The sequence below is a fragment of the Tiliqua scincoides genome, chromosome 5 (genome assembly GCF_035046505.1).
Source record: "Tiliqua scincoides isolate rTilSci1 chromosome 5, rTilSci1.hap2, whole genome shotgun sequence".
Taxonomy (NCBI): Eukaryota; Metazoa; Chordata; class Lepidosauria; order Squamata; family Scincidae; genus Tiliqua; species Tiliqua scincoides.
Window position 1 is genome coordinate 5,046,919 of NC_089825.1, and position 21,880 is coordinate 5,068,798.

A 21,880-nucleotide genomic window follows, 5' to 3' on the forward strand; every position below is an offset into this window, starting at 1 on the left:
GAATCTTCTGCACTGTTAGGCAGTGGCTCTGGGGAATTTGAGGGAGATCTTTCCCAGCCCTGATGGGGAAGTCCCTACCTGCAAAAGACAACCTGGGACCTGCTGCATACAAAATATGTTCATACAAGTGAAACCCCCTCTCCAATTTATACACTTATTTTAGGGGGCAAGATGTGGGGATAAGTGTCAGAGAACAGTCACTTTGGGGCTGGCTGGCTTTGTCTCTCTGGGACACAAAAAGTGGAGGATAATTAAGGCTCCCTTTCACCACAGGGGAGCTTCTGAAAGCAAGCTGAGCAGTGGGCAAGCAAACAGTCACATGGAAGATCGGTTCAGACATCACTCAATGCATGGTTTGTGCTAACCACAGTTTACAACCCAAGGATGGTAGAAGCTCAGCTACTGCTTTGCTGGTGTCTTCTGCCCAAAGAACACACTTCTCAGGCACCATGTCCTCCAGAGGTAGACCAAGAGGAATACCCATGACTTGTCACTTTATGGACATTACATCAAACAAAATCAAACGTCCCTGTTGGAGTTGAGCTGGGATGGCTCAGGCAAAAGCAATCGCCTAACAGCTTCTTTGGATGGCCAGTGGGAGGGGGCAACTAGTCAGACCGCGTGCACTAAGCCAGGTTACAATCTGGAAAATGGTCTAGGGATTACCTCCACAAGGTGCCAAAGAATCGGTTGGTTGGTTGGCTGGCAACCTTAAGTCTCGAAAGACTATGGTAGAAGCCTACAGCACCTGGTATTCCCGGGCAGTCTCCCATCCAAGTACTAACCAGGCCTGACCCTGCTTAGCTTCCGAGATCAGACGAGAGCAGGCATGTGCGGGGTAGAGAGACATGCTGGTGAGGGCCAAAGACAACCACATTCGGCCACACAAGTGAGGAAGATAGAGCAAGGCACCATGGACTTCAGGAAGAGCATCCCAAAGTAAACAGTCAGTGAATCACCCCCTAAGGCAGCAGTTTTCAAACATTGTGCTGTAGCACACTGATGTGCCACGAATGGTCTGCAGGTGTGCTGTGGGAGGGTCATTTCTTAGTAGGGCCATTGGAGGGAGTTTGAAGGAGGGCTGAGCCAGTGTCATTTTTCAGCCAGCTGCTGTTCAGATTGGATGTGTTATTCTGTGTCGGCTTGTACTAATGCATTTTGTCCGTTATTCCTATATCTTAATACTTGCTTTTGAAATGATAAAATATACCCTTAAAAATATATATCCTGATGGCGTGCCATGACAATTTGACCACCGTGTCAGTATGCTGTGAGATGAAAAAGGCCGAAAATCGCTGCTCTAGGGAAAGATACTTGATTGTTCTCAATGCAGGCAACACAAACTGACAATTTAATGCATAAAGGATTTCCTTACGTATGAAATGGGCCATATCATTTTTCATGGAAGGGCTGCAAGCCTGAGGGAGGGTGTTGGGGTAGACAGACTCTAAAAAAGAAACTGGTAGACACCATAAAAAGTGCTATGCTGTGCTTAGTGTGGTACCCTCTCACAATGACAGCAGAGCCCAGGGCACTAAAACATGTCCTTTCCTAGCCCCTGCGATGTTGAGTTTCCCCCGTGGGAGGACACAGAGCAGTGAGGGATACACACAATACACTCCCATTTAGAGAAATCTAACAATAAAGTCCTGATTGATTTCATCTAGTCACCTTGGGAAAGAAGGACTAAACATTGTCTAAATAAATAAAAATGCAGTAAATAGTATTTGCACACTGCCTTAGAGTTTTCAAAGTGCATCACAGGCATTCTCTTGTGATGAATCCTTACAACACTGCTGTAAGGTAAACCACAATCATTATCCCCATAGTAAAGATGATGGCTGAGAGACCATCTAGCGCAGCATTTTTGATCTCATGGCACACTGAGAAGGTACTAAAATTGTAAAGGCACACCATCAGTTTTTGACAATTGACAAGCCACACTGCATTACCAATGGGGGTTCACATCCCCCAGTGGCCCTACTAATATATGACCCTCCCCAAACTCCCAAGGCACACATGTAGACCATTTGTGGCACACCAAAGTGCCATTGCACAGTGGTTGAAAATAATAATAATAATACAGTTATTTATATACCGCCTTTCTTGGTCGTCAGATTTCTCCTCAGACTTTATTCAAGGCGGTTTACAAAGGCAGGTTGTTCTAAATCCCTGTAGGGATTTTTACATTTGAAAGGTTCTATCTTTCAAGAACCACAACATTTCAGATGGATCTTTCTGATCTGGTATCACATTCTGGCCTCCAGTTTCCTCCCACGCAAGCTGAGAAGCAGCTCCTTCATCTCTCACATGGAGGGCAGCCAAGACGCTTCTTCGCTCACACCAAAGAACAGGTGGAATAGCTCGGCTGGGCTTGACAGCTGCTTCAAGGTCTCACCATTCACGGTGCAGGTGGCCTCAAACTGGCAACCTGCGGATGTTATCTTCAGGCAAACAGAGGCTCTACCCTCTAGACCAGACCTCCTGCCCATCGCTGAAAATCGCTGCACTAGTGAATATATAACTGGGTAGGTGCAATACAGGAACTGTAGCATGTGTCCTGGGCTCAAAATATTTTGGAGGCATAAATGGCTTAGAAAACACAATTCATAAATAAACAGAGAGAGGCCAAATCATGTGTGCAGGAAACAGGCTTTTGTTTTTCCTTAAGACGTTTATTCATCTATCTGAATGCTGAATTTCCAGTAATAGGACTGAAAATCCATGTATTAGCCATTTCTAATTAAATGAGCCATTGCTCATTTTAAGCTGAGAGGGGATAACATGCAATGCTAGACTGCTTCCTATATTCTATTTGTGCCGTGCAAAACGGCTCCTCATGAGAGACCAAATAAAAAGAACTGCCAAAAATATATACGTGTGCGTGTGTGTGTGTTTGGAAATCCCCAGTCACTCTTCAATCCAGCCCTGCTCTAAAGAAACCAGATGCTCCAGATCAGCCCAAATAATGATCTCATCCATTCTTAGCTATTTCAGCCTGGTATTTCATGAGTCATGGAAAGTGAGAGGCTTGTTGCTTGGGTGACTGCAAAGCAAGTACTTCGGCTGCCTTGCACAAGACATCCAACACTCAGTGAAAACAAACAGGCGAAAGGTGCAATCCATCCAGAAAGTCTCCTGCACACCTGAAAACAAACGGAAACAGTGCGAGAGCAATTGAAGAGTTCCTGTTGCTTTGAATGGCCTTTGCTCAGGATACCTCCTTGGTGGATTGATCCCCAAGGAGCCATGCCTCTGCCACAAATGAACTAGGGTGGGGTTACGGGGTCAGTAGACCACCCCATTTGTGGTGAGCAAGAAAGCCCTGCAGACAGCGCAGCGGCTTGCAAAAGTTGAGCTTATTTGTGCTTTAAATCATAAATAGATGCAAGACAATTGAGGCAACAACTTGTAGGTGCATTGCAAGTTCAGGGGGATAGCCTATCCCAGGGGTGTCACTCATTTCATACAGTGGGCCGAATAGCATTCATGATGCCTGCAGATGGCTGGAAGTGATGTCATTACGCACAAAGTGACGCTATCAAGAAGGACATGTCCAGAAATAAGTACTTCTTTTCTCACTTAGGATTAGCTCCAAATGAAAGAGGAGAGACTATGCAAATCTTGATCAGCCCAATTATCATGCAGGCTGCCCTTTCAGCAAGGACCCCTCAGCACAGCTCAGCAGCTGACGGTGGATGAAGGTGGTGCTGGGAGAGCCTTCGGGTCAGATAAAGAGCTCTTATGTTTGACACCCCTGTCCCGTCCCATCCCTGTGCATTGCACCTAACTTGGGAGACGTGCCTGAGTGGGCAGGACCCCTACTGGCTCCCAGATCACTCGATCCAACTAGCCTAACATGTTGCAGTACACCTTCCAGCCACTGTCGTGGAGGTGCTGCAGAGCAGGAAGGATCAGAGGCCAGCAGTTTCAGCCACAAGCAAGCTGCTCCTGTGACATGGAAAGCCAGGGACCTGCTGCCATTTTCCTCTGTCCGAAGTGCTTACTGGCACATTTTGACATCGCAGTACCACAGGGGCAAGAAAAGACTTTTCTGCACAACTTGCCCTCTCTTGCACTTGGGCCACCTTCATTTGGTGCAACTCAAACACCTCCGGGGCTCTTGCACTGACAAGATAGCTATGTCCCTTTCGAGGGGTGGCCAACAACACTGAAAATAATCAAAACACAAGAGTTGCAGTTACACATGCCCGATCTTGTCTGATCTGGGAAGCTAAGCAGGGTCTGGCCTGGTTAGTACTTGGATGGGAGACCGCCTGGGAATACCCGGTGCTGTAGGCTTATACCATAGTCTTTCGAGACTGAAGGTTGCCAACCAAGAGTTGCAGTGGAGAGAGGAGCAGCCCTGTGACCATCAAGATGCTCCAGTCTCAGCAGCTATGAAGCTGCCCCGTCCTGGCGTAAATGTGGCCGCCCGAGGAGAAACAGCGTGTCTCTATGGTAACCAGGCCTTAGCGCACTGGGGCTTTAAAATAGGTCAAATGCGGCATGGAAATGGCAGAACCACAGTAGATAGGTGTGAAGAGGGCCCTGCATGAGTCCAACAGCCATGTGCCTTTCTACCACTCTTTCCAGGCTCAGCACTAATCCATATCTTCCAAAAAAACGTGACACAGCCCTCCCTGGATTGTGCCATGTGGGATTGCAGGTACTTTCTGTTTAAAACATCATTATTGCAGAGACGAGCATTGAGGTACAGCTGGGTGCTAAGAAGCACGGAGAGAACCTGGCACAGCCAATGAAAGCCCTATTCAGTCATGATGCAGAGGCGTTGCCTCCGTTTTGCTCTCGCGGCCCAGAATGGCTCCAAAGGGGAGGGGCCGCTTGCATGTGGCGGTGAGGCTGCCTGCAAAACTTAGCACTTTGCACCCCCTCTAGCTATACTACTGGCTGAGACAACTATATTAGCCTCTGATACAACCCTGTCTTTGCCTACCAGGTCTTTCTTGCACAATTTGCTACCAGCAGCCTGTGTCAAGCATGCTAATGGTGGTCTCTCTTTTTTAACTAACTAGTCTGCTCCCTCCCTTTGCATTCCCTGTGATAGCAGAAAGTTAGCAGATTTAAAAAGTGGCATGGAGTATGACTAAGATTCCCCTGCTCAGTTTGTACGCCGGGCAGTGTCAAGCAGAAAAGCTGACCGAGCGCTCATGTCTCTGCACTATCAGGTCGACTTTGTCCCACACTGCTATCTTGGCTCCAAGCCCAGTTTCTGCCACACTCCACCCTCCTGCTGTACTACCTCTTTCTCTCCTCCCTCACTATTTTTCCCTGAGCTTATAGGACTGCGATTTTCAACGTTACTCTTCTCATGGCACACTGACCTCCATGGTCTTCTCTATGCCTCCTGTGGTATCACTTTCAGGAGATTCTTCCAGTTCTGCGGCTCTGTTTCAAAGGCAACTGTCTGCCACCAGCAGAAGAAGGCGGACAATTTGCTACTACAGAAAGTTGTCCTAGAGACAGAGCCGCAGAACCCAGAAGAGTTTTTCAACTGCTGTGCTCCAAACCACCGCAGCTCACCTGCACACATTTCGCAGCACACCAAACAGCCACAGCACACTGGTTGAAAATCACTGTTGTAGGACAAGATCTTGTGAAATCATCAAGACAGACCAAATTCTCCTCCTCCAGCACACACAACACAGAGAAGTAGACTCTAAGGGCATTTTCACACACATGAGTCTCTCCTGACTATTTGTGTAGCGTGCAATCGACATTGACAAAGAACAGGAAGTAGAAAAGACCCATTTGCCGGCTGGTGGGCAAGCAATGCGATCCTGAGCCATGGAAGTCCAGCCAAGTTACAGAGACATGATCCTTGTGGCCAAATTCAGCTACTTAAAGAATCTCAGCCTTCATTCTTTTTTTAAAAAAATGGAAGAGTTTTCTAAACTCCAGTGTGGCAAAGATACCCTTGGAAGCGTGGCAACTTGTGAGAAGTCAGGACAGTCTCTGAATAAGAGCACCAGTATGATGAAGCATTACACTGTTGAACCAGGATGGGGGGAGCGGACATCACTGGGTGGCCTTGAGGGCTAGTCATTCCCACTCAGCCTATTTCACAGGGCTGCAGTGTGGATGACACGGAAAAAAAAAACCACACCTACATTGCCTTGAGCTCCTTAGAGAAACTGTGGGATAAAAATGCTTTCATGCGCCTACCAATAGCTTGCAGAAGTCTAATTATGCAATAACAATAACCATAAAATCAATATTTTTATGCACCTTGCCTTGGTGCAGTTTTTATGTCAGTGCAGAGCTAGGCAAGGGCATTCTGGCCCACATGGGTTTTATATTTGGACTGCAACGCAACTTTACACATGCGCATTAAAAGCACTCTGCATTCCAGAAAATACTTAGCAGCGTGATTGAAAAGCATTAAGACTGGGTCCACTAGCCTCTTAAAAGCTGGGGAGGAAATTGAGATGGAGCTAGGGGACTGCCTCTTGGCTCACACAAGACAGCAGGAGATCTGCATCTTATTGCCAATCCCCTGCACCTGGCCTTCTGAAGTAGCCTGTTTCTATAACCAGGAGTTTACACAAACCCATCATGGCTTGTAACCTGTGGTAGGCATTTCTTCCAGAAATCTGTCCCCTGCCCTTTTAAAGGCATCCAGGCCAGACACCATCACCACAATCTGTGGCAAGGAGTTCCACAGACTAATTACACACTGGGGTATTATAAATAGGAACAGAAGGTCTTGGGCCACCTCTACTGTCTGCACTGACTGGCAGTAGCTGTTCAGGGCTTGAGGTCAGCCCTATCTGGAGATACCAGGAACTGAAGTTAGGATTTTCCACAGATCCAGTGGGTCATCTACCACTGAGCTATAGCCCCATCTTCAGTGTTTTGCACTTTGTAAGACAGGCATATTCACACCAGGGGGCCATCAGCCTGGCTTTGAGAAATTACTCTTTAAAGTGGCACACGTACACTCATTTGTTTGTATGTTCACCTTAGTTAAAAACACAATTTAAGAACAGCAGCAAAACCGGTCCAGTGAATTGGAATTGGTGTATTGCTGATGTCACAGGAACTAGCCAATAAGAGTACTGCTGGTTTCTTTCTTTCTTTGTTTCTTCTTTCTTTCTTTCTTTGTTCCATGAGCTGGTGTAAACTTGTAGAATCTGCTTCTTGTAGCTAGTGCCAGGAAGAAAAGAAATGTTTGTACAGGGTGCTTCCAATCCACCTCACTGTTCAAACAATGGTAAATCCATCTTCATCCTAACGCTGAAGCTTGCAAAGAAAGCAATAGAACTATTGCAAGTAACTGCTGATGCTGTGCAATGCGGAGAGCGGGAAAGATATAACCCGTTGCTACAACAGGTGCGAAACCAGACCAACGTTACTCATTCTGCCATGAAGGCCTTGCTGTTACAAAACTGGCTATATTGCTTTGGTTTTCCTTGTAGCAAGTTTGAACGCAGAGCGGTCCAATATTTCGGAATGTAGAAACAATGAAGATTAGTGAGATAGCCACAGAAAGGCCCCTCTTGGGAGGAGGGACTAGTGGTCCACGTATCACTTTCTGGGAAAAACAAACAGTGTGTCTGGAGTTTCACTGCAAAGAAAATAACCAAGATGAATCTTGTATTTCCTCCTCAGGCCCAGATGATCTGTTTTCCATACACATGGGGCACAGAAAAGACATTCAGTTTGTTTCTCTTTGAAGAGGAAAATTTGTAATTTAATAGCATCCGAGAAGCTCAGACATACAAACACCCCCTGCAAAGGAAACTGCACCACAAAATTCCACAGCAGAAGACCTCAGACTTGTCTTTCCTTCACTTAGGCCACATTCAAAAAAAGGCAAGATAAACTTCTTAGGGCCTGCCTGGAAGAATACACTGTGCTCTGTTCGCCCTATTTAATTTGTTCAGCATGTCTGTATAGTTGGGAAACAGGACAGCATATTCCCTCTAACACAAATTCATCTATTCCTTTCACTGGCTTCCAACTGGTTTCCTGGCAGTAGCATAGCTAGAGGGGGTGCAAAGCACTAAGTTTTGCAGGGAGCTTCACCGTGGCATGCAAGCGGCCTCTTCTCATCCCCCTCGGAGCCATTCCAGGTGGTAGGAGCAAAACAGAGGCATATGCCTGGCTCCAAAGAGGAGGAGGAAGGGCCACTTTTATGCCATGGTGAAGCCCCATGCAAAACTTAGTGCTTTGCACCCCCTATAGCTACGCCACTGTTTCTCAGCCAAATTCAAAGCACTGGCTCTGACTTTTAAAGCCCTAAGTGAGCAGGGGTTCTGAAAGATGTTAATAACTCTCAGCAATTCTGAGTGGTCAAGACCATTAAAAGTGCTTTGCATGTAGTTAGTCCTCCCAACTACCATGTCAGGTATGCAAATATTATTATCCCCATATCGCAGCAGGAGAAGACTGAGACTGAGAGGTCGTGACTTACCAAAAATAACTAGTGAGTTTATGTCTGAGACAAGAGTCAGGCTTGGAGAATCTAGACACACTGTTCAGTCTCACTATCATTTAGACCAGGGGTGCTCAATAGGTGGATCGCGATCTACCGGTAGATCGCGAGGCAAAATGAGTAGATCGCAGAGCCCTGTCTCTCCAAACTGTTAATATGTCAGTTTCGACTAGTGACGAAACTGACATATTTAGCTGACACTAAACTGACACTGAAACTGACACTTTAGCTGCTCTTCAGGCATGCAGCAACAAAACTTACAAAACTGACTAGACTCCAGCAGGGGCTCCATACATTAAAGGGGGTGTCTGTCAGACGCATCCTTCCCCCCAGTAGATCTCCCGGCCTTGCTGGGTTTCAAAGTAGCTCTCGAGCCAAAAAAGTGTGAGCACCCCTGATTTAGACCATGTGCTAGCAGGAGAGTCCCTCCTGTGCATCCTTCTTCATTCAATAAGCAGAATACATGATTGGGCCTTCTCTATAATGTCCAAGCAGTAAACTATGGAATTTACTACCTGGGGGAATCTTTAAGAACATTCAAACAGGAGGCTGATATGACCCTATTCAAAAGCACTGCTATGATGCTACCTACTGTTGATTCTGCCACTATTTGGGGATGCTCTAATGTGCTTGTTGTTTCATTGGCTTAATGCTGTTCCATTGTTTTTACACTTTTTTTTTGTAAAGTCACTCCAATGGCCCTATTTTGGTCAAACATGCAGGATATAAGAATTGTATACAGGTGCAGCCCATTTATCCACAGATTTTTAATCTGTGGATTTGTCTCAAGGAAAATGGGGTGGGGGAACTGAAAGTCACACACACCTTTGCCTCCTTTGCCCAAAACACTGCAAAAAGGCTCTGCCTCAACCAGGCAGGGAAATAGCCCTGGAAGAGGTTCCCCTTTCCATGGAACAGTAAGACTCCTGGAGCCCCTGAGGCAGCAGAGAGGCTGAAGAGGGGAAGGGGGTGGAAAACCTCTGTAGCCAGAACATGTGCATCGAGGTGGAGCTCTCTCTCTGTCTCTCTCTCTCTCTCACACACACACACAGGGGCAGGAGTAATAGAGGGGCTTGCTTCAAAAAACCCAGGGAGTGTTTGCCGAATTCCCCCCTTGAGATTGTGCAGGCAATCACCGACACAAGCAAGCCTTCCCAGCAAGCAAAGCATGAGATTTAGGCTACAATCCTCTCCACACTTTCCTGGGAGTAAGCCCCATTGACTACAATGGGACTCACTTCTGAGTAGAAACGCATAGGACTGGACTCTTAAAAGCTCAGCATCCCACCTGTGAAAGAAGCGGGACAGCTGGCAACGGGAGGGCTGACGGTGGAGTGGAGGGGAGATAACAGCTGCCTTAGTTTCCTTCCATCCCAAAGTGTCAGGCTGCAGCGTATTTATGCAACTCTATGGAATTTAGCTCAACGAGTTTTTTGTTAACCTCAAGGAGTCAAGGAACAGAACTAATGAGGATAAATAGGCTCCACCTGTATATATATAAATAAAAAAATAAACTACAAAATTGGGCATTACACATTGCCCGAATGTAACACTACAAACTGGACTTTAAGCTTGTCTCCACATGATGGGCTTGTGACAAACTAAGAGGCTGGGTCAGTGATTTTCAAGGGTTTCTTCTCATAGTACACTGATGGGAATATTTAAGGAGCAGATTTGGTCCTGGGTCTGATCTCTGTTTTAAGGTCCCACTCCAAGGCTTCTTGCCTGTTTCCTTCCACCCCTACAGTCTGAAATACCCTCCCTGGCCTTTGTACTCAGGTAGGGGTCCCAATCAGGTTACTGCAGCTCAGCACACGGTCATGAACACACGGCGCACTGGAGGCAGAGCATTCAGAGGAAACTCCAGGCATATTTTCAAAGCCCTGAAACAGTCCAGCGGTACGTGAAACAACATCAGTCTGTTTGACGGACCACAGAAGGACCTGCATTCCAGGCACTTCAACCTAATCCAGCTGCAGCTAGTACCAAAACATTCTCTCTCTGCAAGTTTCAAGTTCCACCAGCCTTCCGCCCCCATCTCGGTCTGAGTGGATGCACGCCCCCCTCCTAGCGAGCTCCAGTTGCCTGAGACATAAAACATCTCTTTTCAAACACTCGCATGCAAAGCAAAGTTGTGGCTTTCTGCGTACTGAAAACCAAGGCCCTTCGGAAAAACCCAAGACAGCACCGCTGCGGGGACGAGGGAACGGATAAAGGGGCCTTTGAAAGGTACAGAAGAACAGCAGCCCATTCAGCCTTCCAGCCACTGGAAGAGCATCCCTGCTGCAAGTCACAAAATTCCCACCAACTGCAGCAATGGCTCCCACTGAAGAGATTCATCTCACCGTCACTCCTCACAGCTCAAATGAGTTCTGATTTGGCATAACAGCGGGCAAGCTTCATGCCATCTCTTCCACTGGAGCACCATTTCAACATGCCACACCCCCAGGGGACACCTTACACGCTGCTATAGCTTGGAAGTGCATTTGGCAGGTGTAGTGGGTCTGATACTGAAGCTATATAGCAGCCATTTTCAACCACTGTGCCATGGCACACTGGTGTGCCGCGAGTGGTCCACACGTGTGCCACAGGAATTTGGGGGAAAGGTCATTTATTAGTAGGGCCAATAGGGATGTGAGGCCCCCACTGGCAGCACGGTGTGCCTTGGCAATGATCAAAAACCCAATGGTGTGCCTTAACAAATCTAGTGTCTTGTCAGTGTGCCATGAGATGAAAAAAGTTGAAAATCACTGCTTTATAGTGTAGGCACCAAACCCCAACCCCTAGTGCAGCTGGAGGGAACTGTAGCCAGGTCAACTTGAGACACCAACATCACAGACCAGAGTTCTCTTGTTAATCTACTGATCCCCAGAGAGCCAATTCTGTGCTACAGTGTTCCAAGACCTGCTTCACTTTTTCAGTCTTTAACTTGTAGTCGAGGGAGAGGGACTAGACTCCTCTGGTGCCTGCAGGCTTCCCTCTCAGCCTTAAATACTTAGCAAGGTCTGGCTTCAGACACGAGAAGACTTGAACCTGAGCAACTGCCTGTGTCTGGGGAGGTGGGAACCAGTCCCAAGCCCCCTCTTCAGCCTTCCCAGATGTTCGTCTTGCTCCCAGCAAACATATGCAATGGGGCTGAATTTTTACTGCATGCTGAAATGCAGGGCTTCACTATGACAGCTACTATGAGAGCACATAGCCCTGACCAGTATCCCAGTTAAAAGAGTCAAGAGGGAAAGCTTTCCCCAGATCAGTGGTTCTCACACATTTAGCACCGGGACCCACTTTTTAGAATGAGAATCTGTCAGGACCCACAGGAAGTGATGTCATGACTGGAAGTGACATCATCAAGCAGGAACATTTTAACAATCCTAGGCTGCAAACCGACCCACATTTACCCAGGATTAAGTCCCATTTACTATCATTGTTAAAAGAATATACATAGTAGCTCGTTAAAAGTACAGGTCTGTTAACATTAACCCAAATGCAGTCACATACCATGGTAGCATCAATAATAATAATAATAATAATAATAAAACTTTATTTTTATCCCGCCCTTCTCCCCAAAGGGACCCAGGGTGGCTAATTAGCATCAAGTCTAATATATTAAAAATAAAATATTGAAATGAATGGGGACCCACCTGAAATTGGCTTGCGACCCACCTAGTGGGTCCCGACCCACTGTTTGAGGAAACACTGCCCTAGATTGTAACACCTCAAGATGCAAGTTGAACATTGAATGCTCCCCCAAAGGAGGGGGAGAACTCTTTGCAGATGAACAAGCAATGCCACAGAGAGTGCCCAGCTGAACCCTTTTCCTGACGCGCTGGTTTTCTATGTGCAGGGATGTTTTTTCCCCTTATCGGAGAGCATTCAGACATGCAGTTTACCACCACAGACTCAGCCTGTGCAAACACTGGATAGCGGATTTGCATCAGGTTTATTGCTTTCCCAGAAACTGCTTAGGGGCTCGAAGCATGAGGGCTTTCCGGAATTTGTGGAACTGAGAGGGATCAGAAGACTCTGTAGGGTGAGGCCACCAATCTGTGCTCTGGAAATGAAGCAAGAACTTCATGAAGCATGATACTTCCACCTGAGGTAGCAAGCTGACAGCAGCTGTGTGGGTGGGCAACTCTCAGACATTTCTAGCCTTAGCTGGAGGAGTTGGGTTGAAACCAGCAGCTCTTCAAGGGCTTGTACTAAGGTGCCAGCAGAGGACTTGCTCCTGGCAAGAGCCAACTTCCTCTCTAGCATCAGACACAAACAATACTCTTTGTTATGCTAAATACTACTTTTATATTTGGAAATCCCTTGAAGAAAACAAAGGCAACAGGGTTTTATGGCCTCAAGTCCTGTTCAATTTATTGTGCTTGTTTATTTACTTAGATCAGGGGTGCCCAAACCCCGGCCCTGGGGCCACTTGCAGCCCTCAAGGATTCCTAATCTGGCCCGCTGGGAGCCCTCAGTCTCCAATGAGTTCTGGCCCTCCAGAGACTTGCTGGAGCCCGTGCTGGTCCGAGGAAACTGCTCTCAGCGTGAAGGCCAACTGTTTGACTTTCACGTGAGCTATGGGATGAGGGCTCCCTCCACTCCTTGTTGTTTTGTGCCTGTGATGCAGTAGTGGCAACAAAGGAAAAACTGGCCTTGCTTTGTACAAGACCTTCATTCATTCATGTAAGTTCCACCTCTAATGTATTCATTTATGTAAATTTATTCAAATTTGAAACTTAAATTAACTCTTTTTTCCCCCAGCCACTCACACAGTGTCAGAGAGATGATGTGGCCCTCCTGCCAAAACAGTTTGGACACCCCTGACTTAGACGGACATGCACCCCATCCTGCCCTGGAGACTCTATGTCTAGCCGAGCTCTGAAGGCACGGGGCAATGTTACCTGGCTGAAGATGGCACCTCTGAGTCTTGGTCAAGAGATTGTCGAAACAGAACCCGACGGAAGCCTCCTTCTGATCCATGATGGGAGAAAGGCAGGACCATCAGTGCAATAAAACAAATTGCATTTCATATAAATTAATTAAAGCACCAGTTAATGTAAGGCCATCGTCAGTCTACTTCTCAGAGTATATGTGCCCGAGCACAATCTCCTCTATGCATCAAGACAATTTATCACAAAGGAATTCATTGTGTTACTGTTTTATTACTCTTTTTGATGATGTGACATTTATTTTAGTGCATTGGGAGCCTTGCGCTAAATAAATAACTACTCTACGAAAGAGGGAAAAAAGTGTAAGCTGCCCCGGGAACTTTTTTTGTTTATCGTTCGTTCTTCCTCAAGTTCACCCTGCTTTTTCATCACAACAGCCCCCAAAGACAGTACATCACCTTTAGCTGAGCAAGATAAGAGGGGACAGGATTGAAGTCTTATAAAAGTTGTGAATGATAGCAAGAGAATACAGGCAGACCAAAATATACCACCCCCCCCCCATCATACTAGAACACAAAGTAACCAGATGAGGTTGGTGTGCAATAACTTCCAAGACAGACAAAAGGGAAGGAGTTCACACAAGATGATCTGTGGCATTCACTGTCACAGGATGTGGGGATGGCTGAGAGCTTAGATGCTTTTATTTTCCTTTTATAAAGTTCAGTAAATCAACACTGGATAGGTTAATGCAACTGCTGTTAGTGCAACAATTACACACAGTGGCGTAGCTAGAGGGGGTGCAAAGCGCTGTTTTGCAGGGAGCCTCAACAGAGCATGGAAGCAGCCCTTCCTGCTCAGAACTATTCCAGGCAGTGGGAACAAAATGGAAGTAAATGCCAGAGAAGAGGCAGATGCATCCGTTTTGTTCCCCCTGCCCAGAATGGCTTCAAAGGGGAGGGGGAGGGGCTGTTTGCACACTGCCGTAAGGCTCCCTACAAAACTTTGCACCCCTTCTAGCTACTCCACTGATCACACGTAACCTCCACATTCAGGAACAGCATGTGCATCCTGGATGCAGGGGCAAACGAGGGCTGGTCTGCTCCACCATACCCTGCTTGCGAGCATCTCAGTGACACCATGATCTGGCTGCCGGCTGCTGCTGAAAACAGGACACTGAGCCTTGGTCCGAACCAGCAAGATCATTCCTGAACTCCTACAGCATGACAGGCCAACTGTCAGAGCGGGGACTGAGCTGTTGGCTGCTCATGTGAAAAAAAGGAACTGGGAGAAAGTGTGCCTGCATGGGTTACTCTGGAGGTCATGTCTCGATGCTGTACCATTTGCACACTCTTTCTATACAAATTACATCACGGCCCCGATGCTTCCAAGGAGCACTGGCTTCAGTGAAATCATGCACGGCCACCCTGGAATTCTCTGCTCCTCTTTCTAGAGAGGAAGCAGTTATTTTCAGTATTGTATTGGCAACCTTCAGTCTCGAAAGACTATGGTATCGCGCTCTGAAAGGTGGTTCTGGCACAGCGTCTTCTGTTTTCTGTTGCATGGTGCAGAGTTGTCGATCCGCTTGTCGGTTTTCACCCTAAACCCCACGCACCCCATGAGGTTAACGGACCGTGGCGAGGCAACACCTTACTGGCTGGGGACTGCCCAGCTTAAGGCGGGCGGTAGCTGCCCAATGAGATGCAATGTTCTCTCCCACCGTCGGAAGCAGCCCCTGGCATCATGCTCTACGCCAATCGAGCAAAGACTTAAACTGCTGCTTCCCGTGTTGTGCCGACGCCGTATGGCGAAGTTGGAGTGTCCTCTCCAGTGCGCGAAGCCTGGGTAAAGAAGGTATGGAGGATAGGCTGTTACCCATGCAGCAAATCCCCCCTCTCCACGTCGCTGGAATGGTCCAATGGAAAGGCAGAAGCCAATACGGTTGGTTCCAGCGGCGTTGCAGGAGTTGCCAGAACGTGACTGTGTTCAGCCATGAACTGCCTAAGGGACTCCGGCTCCTGATTTTGCCTCGAGGTTGACTCCTGAAGCCTTTTCCACAACTGGATGTAGCCACAAGGCAGTATTTTCAGTATGGTCATGACAAAGGCATTCTGGGACAGGGGGACAGCAGTCTTTCCATTCCCATCAACAATCAAGTAATGGTGTTGACTTAGCTTAAAACACCCTGAATGCTCTCCAGAGTCTTCTGCTCGTCTTTAAATAATGCTATTCCCCGTTCCCTCCGTACTCAGATTTGGACAAGGAGATTTCTACCCAGCACATAATGACTTCACTGCCAACTCTAGTTAACAAGGATTCTAAGAATCATTTCTGTATTTTGGAACCTGGTCCCATAAACAGATTCAGAGCTGCTTTCACTTCCAACATCCACCTTCCAGGTAAAATATTCATATGACAGTTTTGTCAGAGGCAGGCTAGGTTTATCTGGTCATTCGATAGAGTACCATGCTGAGATCACTGCAAAAAGGTTAGCTCACAGCAGACTGAAACCGCAATGCCCACCCACCGAAGGTTCAGAGCTCAGCAGAAAATTGAAGGGTAATGCCTGCATCCCAGTGGTGTAGCTAGAGAGGGTGCAAAGCACTAAGTTTTGCAGGGAGCCTCACTACAGCATGCAAGCGGCCCCTCTCACTCCCCTTTGGAGCCATTCCAGGTGGGGGGGGGGAGCAAAACAGAGGCATAACTGGGTCTTGTTTGGGATCCCAACTAAAGGTCTTCCCTTGGATCAATTATGAGGCTCAGTGGAAGGGAGGATGAAAAGAGGAGTCCCTGGTTCAAATCTCACCTGAACTTCACAAAATCTCACTTGGAGAAAGGAAAAGGGCATATTTTTACAAAAGTGAAGCTGATTTGGAGGGCACACTTCTGTATGCAATTCAAATCCATTTTTCCTCTCAGGGCTCGGATTTGGAAATCAACAGTTCTGCAAGTTCAGCGGAGAAGCTGGTTGTAAACAGGGCTGGTTGACTGACACCTGTCATCAAGAAAACTTCATCTGCTCCAGTTCGCAGAGCGGTTTGGCACTTAGCACCAGGAAGCCCCACCCCCTTTTTAAGTTCTAGGCCTGCTTTAGCTCCACTATCCAGTTCACTGAATTTTTTTTTTTTTTTAATTTTAGAAACTTACTGCTGGAAAAGTGTATTCAGTTCTGATGCTTTAATTTTTTTCTGATTTATTAGTTGAAAATAATTGTCACCAACGCTGGTCTTTACTTTTCTAATGACGCAGATGAAAATTCCAACTCAACACTTCGCTCAAACATTGGAAGAGTCGGTGGGGATGAGGGATAACACACACAGCATTTTGCCCCCCTTAAACCCTCCCCGTCTTAATGTTCAAAATGGTAGGTGAAGTTTGTGACAAGGTCATTAATTTGGGTTAAATGATCCGGAAGTTACATCATTGCACGTGCAACTGAACTAATAAGTCCTTGTGACTTTTCCAAGGAGCCCTTTGCTCCCAGTTCCAACACCCATTAGTTTCCCGGTGGGCTACATCAAGAACCAGACCAAATGGGGAGAAAAATAAACATAGCAGGATAAAACCTTCTTGAGAAACATCAAGGAAAAAGAAGTCCCTGGTCACTCCAATAGTCCATGTTTTTTCCAAGTGCTAACTCTCACCCTATGAAAAAGCATGACATGTGGGAGATGAGGTCCTATGGGGCACAATCTCGTTTCCCCCTTCACATGTTGATTATATAAACATTTGATGAAATGGGCAGCCTGCAATATGTGATTTCAGATACATAAGGGCATGGATACTAGTGCAACAACAGAAAGGCACTCTGCACATGTACAGAGCTCTCTCTCTCTCTCTCTCTCTCTCTCTCTCTCTCTCTCTCTCTAACACACACACACACACACACACACACACACACACACACACACACACACACACACATTAGAACTCACCCCAGTCATTCAAAGCACATTCTGGGCCTTCCAAATGAACCCCAGCTAAAATGAAACCCTTAGACCTTGCACAGTCTAGGTGGCACCCAGAATGATGAAGCTGAACAAATGCTACTCTCTGATCAGGCACTTCTGTGGACAAGCAGCCTACAAAATGTCACAAATAATAAAAATTTATTCAGAGTCAAGTCACACAGTGATTTCCAGGAAATGAATCAGGCCATGAAGACTACCAAAAATCGCCTTGCAAACTGCTGCCCGTGCAGATTTCCCGGGTTACAGTACTTCCTTACTTTCAGAGACAGCAAAATGAGAGGCTAAGGGTGTGATTCTAACCAATGTTCCACCACTAAGGGCAGTGCAAGTCTGAGGTAAAGGAAAAAACATTCCCTTACCTTGAGGAGGCCTCCATGACTGCCATCCAACTGCAGGATGCAGCACATGCCCCATTGGCACCGCTATGCCAATGCGGGAAAGTTGGTGAGGATTTGGCCTTAAGCGAATCCGCTTAGCTGTTATTCCAAATATACTTTTATTTCATTTTTAAATGGAAAAGATGCTGAGTTCAATACAAGTCTCAAACCCCTCCTTCCAACCTCAGATTTCTGGGTACTGGTTGCAATTACTCCACAGAAGGGAAAAGCACTCTGCACGTGCACAGGGGCACACTCATTTTTAAATTCTTTGTTCAAACATTCCAGAGCTAATCCTGAATCAGTTACTGAAATGAGGTTCCGAAACGGCTGGGATTAAAGTCCTGCTTTTACAGCACCAGCTGGTTTCAAAAGTCCAGAATGCAAAAAGCTTCTAAGTTATACAGAATTCTGGAGGCTGATCAATGACAACGCATGAAGATAGCGGTTATTATTCTCCAGAAAATTATCACACCCCTAAATCCATCTCTGGGGGGGGGGGTGCACTATTGTTCCCACAACATGCCATAAATCAAATGCAATTACTTACTGGTGGGGGGGGGGGAGTGAGGATGAGAATCACAGCCAGTGGCATAGCTAGAGGGGGTGCAAAGCACTGAGTTTTGTAGGTGTCTGAACACACTGTGAAAGCAGCCCCTCCCCCCTTTGGAGCCATTCTGGGGGGGGGAGCAAAAAGAGGCATTTGCTTGCGCAGGCGTTTAGGCACCTACAAAACTTAGGGCCATATCCTATCCAAAATTCCAGCACTGATGTAGCCCTATCAATGGGGCATACACCACAACCTGCTGAGGGGGGACCAGGGACAGTCACAGAAGCCTCCTGCAGGTGGGGGAATGTTTGTTCTCTTACCTTGGGGTTGCACCAGTGCTGGAAAGTTGGATAGGACTGGGCCTTGAGTGCTTTGCACCCCCCTCCAGCTACTCCACTGATCTCAGCAGATCTTGCCAGCCAGCCACCAGAACAGGAAACCGAAGACACAGAGGAAGAAAATAAAGTTTTGCACAAGAGTGTGTGTGTGTGTGGGGGGGGAGTTCCAATAGGTTCCTCTTAATGCAGCAACACGAAGGGGGGGGAGAGGTTATGAAGGATCCATCAGGAGGCATAAAGGCAAACAGGCTGCCATCCTCTCCACACTTTCCTGGGAGAAAGCCCCATTGACTCTAATGGAACTTACTTCTGAGTAGACATGCCTAGGATTGGGCTCATAGGCTGCAATCTATCCATACTTTCCTGGGAGATGCTCCAATGACTATAAGGGGGCTTACTTCTGAGTAGACTTGCATAGGCTCTTAGTCTGAAATCCTCGCCACACTTTCCTGGGAGAAAACCCCATTGACTATAATGGGACTTACTTCTGAGTAGACAAGCATCGTATTGGGCTCTTAGGCTGCAGTCTATCCATACTTTCCTGGGAAGAAGCTCCAATGACTATAAGGGGATTTACTTCCGAGTAGACATACCTAGGCTTGGGCTCACAGTCCCCTTACCTTTTGTGTTGCCGAACTCTTCAGTTCCTGCGCCGCGTCAATTTCATCCCTGCGAGCGAGCTCCCCCCTGCTTCCAAGGGGGAAGAGCAGGGGCAGCTGCCCCCCCCGGATCTCCTAAGGCAGCCCCCCCTCAGTCCGCAAGGCAGATCTGCGCGCGCCCCCAGTCCCCTCCAAGCGCAGAGCGGTGCGATCGCGCAGCGGAAGAGCTGCCGGGCGGGCGGGGGCTGGTCCGGACCTGGCCCGCGAGGGAGGATCGAGCCCCGCAGCCCGGGGAAGGGCAGCCCAACTTTCCACGCACAGCTGCGGCGCGGCGCTCGGGGAGGGCAGGGATCGGAGCTCCAGGAAGGGATGACGGCAGAGGCAGCGCCGCCCAATGGGCAGCGGGCAGAGAGCGCAGCCTGGACCGCCTCGCAGGTGAGCCCGCGCGGAGGGTGGGTCGCGGCACCGCTGCTGGGTCTTCAAAGCGGAGATGGGTCAAGCACAGCCTTCAACCTGATTTAAGCACCTTCTGTTCTCCCCTCCCCCCAGTGGCGTAGCTAGAAGGGGTGCAAAGCACTAAGTTTTGCGAGGAGCCACACCTTGGCGTGCAGTGGCCCTCCCCTTCAGAGCCAGGCGCACGCCTCCGCTTTACCCCTCCCCCCCGAATGGCTCCAAAGGGAAGAGACCGCTTGCACGCTGCGGTGAGGCTCCCTGCAAAACCGAGGGCCCAATCCCTAGCCAACTCTCCAGCATTGGTGCAGCTGCAATGCAGCCCCAGGTGAGGGCGCCAAGGTTTCCTTACCTTGTGGAGGCCTCCATCACTACCCTCCCAGCACAGGATGCAGCGCAAGTCCCATTGACGCAGCTGCAAGTTGGCTAGGATTGGGCCCTTAGTGCTTTGCACCCCCTCCAGCTACTACACCACTACTCCCTCCCACAAGGGCACAATCATTCTTTGATGGAGGCAGCCTGCCATCCTATCCACACTCGCCTAGGAGTAAGCATTAACTATAATGGGACTTACTTCTGAGGAGAGATGCATAGGATTGGGCTTGAAACCAGTGATCTGGGGAAGGTGATAGGGGGATACTCGCTCAGCGTCCATTCCCAGGACTAGGGGGTTTGGAAGCCCTGTTGGTTGTGTTGGTTTTATCCCACATTTACTTTTGTCCTGTAGATAGGATACAAAATTACTTTGCTGTGCCCCACCCCACTGGTTTTTTGGCTATAACTTCTGATAGAATAGAGATATTTTAACACAGTGCGTTTCATTACAGTCTGCATGAAATTACACATCGAATTATATATAACATGATGGTATTATTCAAAAGTACCAAGATTTCAGAAATTTTGGCCAGCAGTGGCGTCACTCCCTGTGCGTGTCACCCTCTGTGGTTCACACCCCCCTAGTGACACCACTGATTGTTAGTCTAGTCCCATCTTGTGTCTACATAGCAGGAGTCTTGCCTGCACCATGGAGTGTTGCTGAGCGAACCACCCAAACATAACAAGGAGCTCTTTGAACTTCACATTGTTTGCAGGGCATCCTACCTACACAGGTGTTGCAACACAGCTAGCCACATAAATAAGACAGGAACATTCTTGATGGACATTGAGTGCTGGTGGACTCAGCTGATGCAGCACAAACCTCTGCTCACCTTGGGTTCAGCCAGAGCCAGAACAGCTGACAGGAGGAAAAATTGGTTGCCAGTACAACCATGGGGTTTTGTGAACGCTTTCCACATGTGCTGCCTCCGATGCATCCTCAGCATCACCTAGCAGGACAAAGTTCCAAACAACACAGTCCTGGAACGTGCTGGAATCCCTAGCATGTACGCACTGCTGAAACAGAGACGCCTGAGTTGGCTTGGACATGTTGTGAGAATGGATGATGGCCGGATCCCAAAGGATCTCCTCTATGGAGAACTCCTGCAAGGAAAGCGCCCTACAGGTAGACCACAGCTGTGATACAAGGACATCTGCAAGAGGGATCTGAAGGCCTTAGGAGTGGACCTCAACAGGTGGGAAACCCTGGCCTCTGAGCGGCCCTCTTGGAGGCAGGCTGTGCTGCACGGCCTTTCCCAGTTTGAAGAGACACTTGGCCAACAGTCTGAGGCAAAGAGGCAAAGAAGGAAGGCCCATAGCCAGGGAGACAGACCAGGGACAGACTGCACTTGCTCCCAGTGTGGAAGGGATTGTCACTCCCGAATCGGCCTTTTCAGCCACACTAGACGCTGTTCCAGAACCACCTTTCAGAGCGCGATACCAGAGTCTTTCGAGACTGAAGGTTGCCAACATGACCAGGCATACAACTGGTGGAGATTCCCCAGGGGAGGCTTTTCCACTCCCTTCATTCTTTGTACAAGAAAAGGAAAACAAAGCTGTGTGTGGAGGATCTTTGCCTGCCAAGCTGCTGTTAAGGGTACAGGAGCCCTGCCAAAAGACAGCTGGCAACCCTACAAGCAGCGGCATAGCTAGAGAGGGTGCAAAGCACCAAGTTTTGCAGGGAGCCTCATGGTAGCATGAAAGCAGCCTTCCGCCTCCCTTCAGAGCCATTCTGGGTGGTGGGCACAAAACAGAGGCAACTGTATTGGCAACCTTCAGTCTCGAAAGACTATGGTATCGCGCTCTGAAAGGTGGTTCTGGCACAGCGTCTAGTGTGGCTGAAAAGGCCAATCCGGGAGTGACAATCCCTTCCACACTGGGAGCA

At 48.0% G+C, this 21,880-nt stretch overlaps 1 protein-coding gene across 1 annotated transcript in view; it reads right to left on the minus strand.

Annotated features, from left to right (window-relative positions):
• LOC136651646 (mitogen-activated protein kinase kinase kinase 3-like) overlaps positions 1-19,244 on the minus strand; it is a 91,824-nt gene extending 72,580 nt beyond the window's left edge. Inside the window, exon 1 of the mRNA XM_066628230.1 lies at positions 19,192-19,244. The gene's annotated coding sequence lies outside the window, so the exon portion shown is untranslated. The remainder of the gene's footprint in view (positions 1-19,191) is intronic.
• Between the last annotated feature and the right edge of the window lie 2,636 nt (positions 19,245-21,880).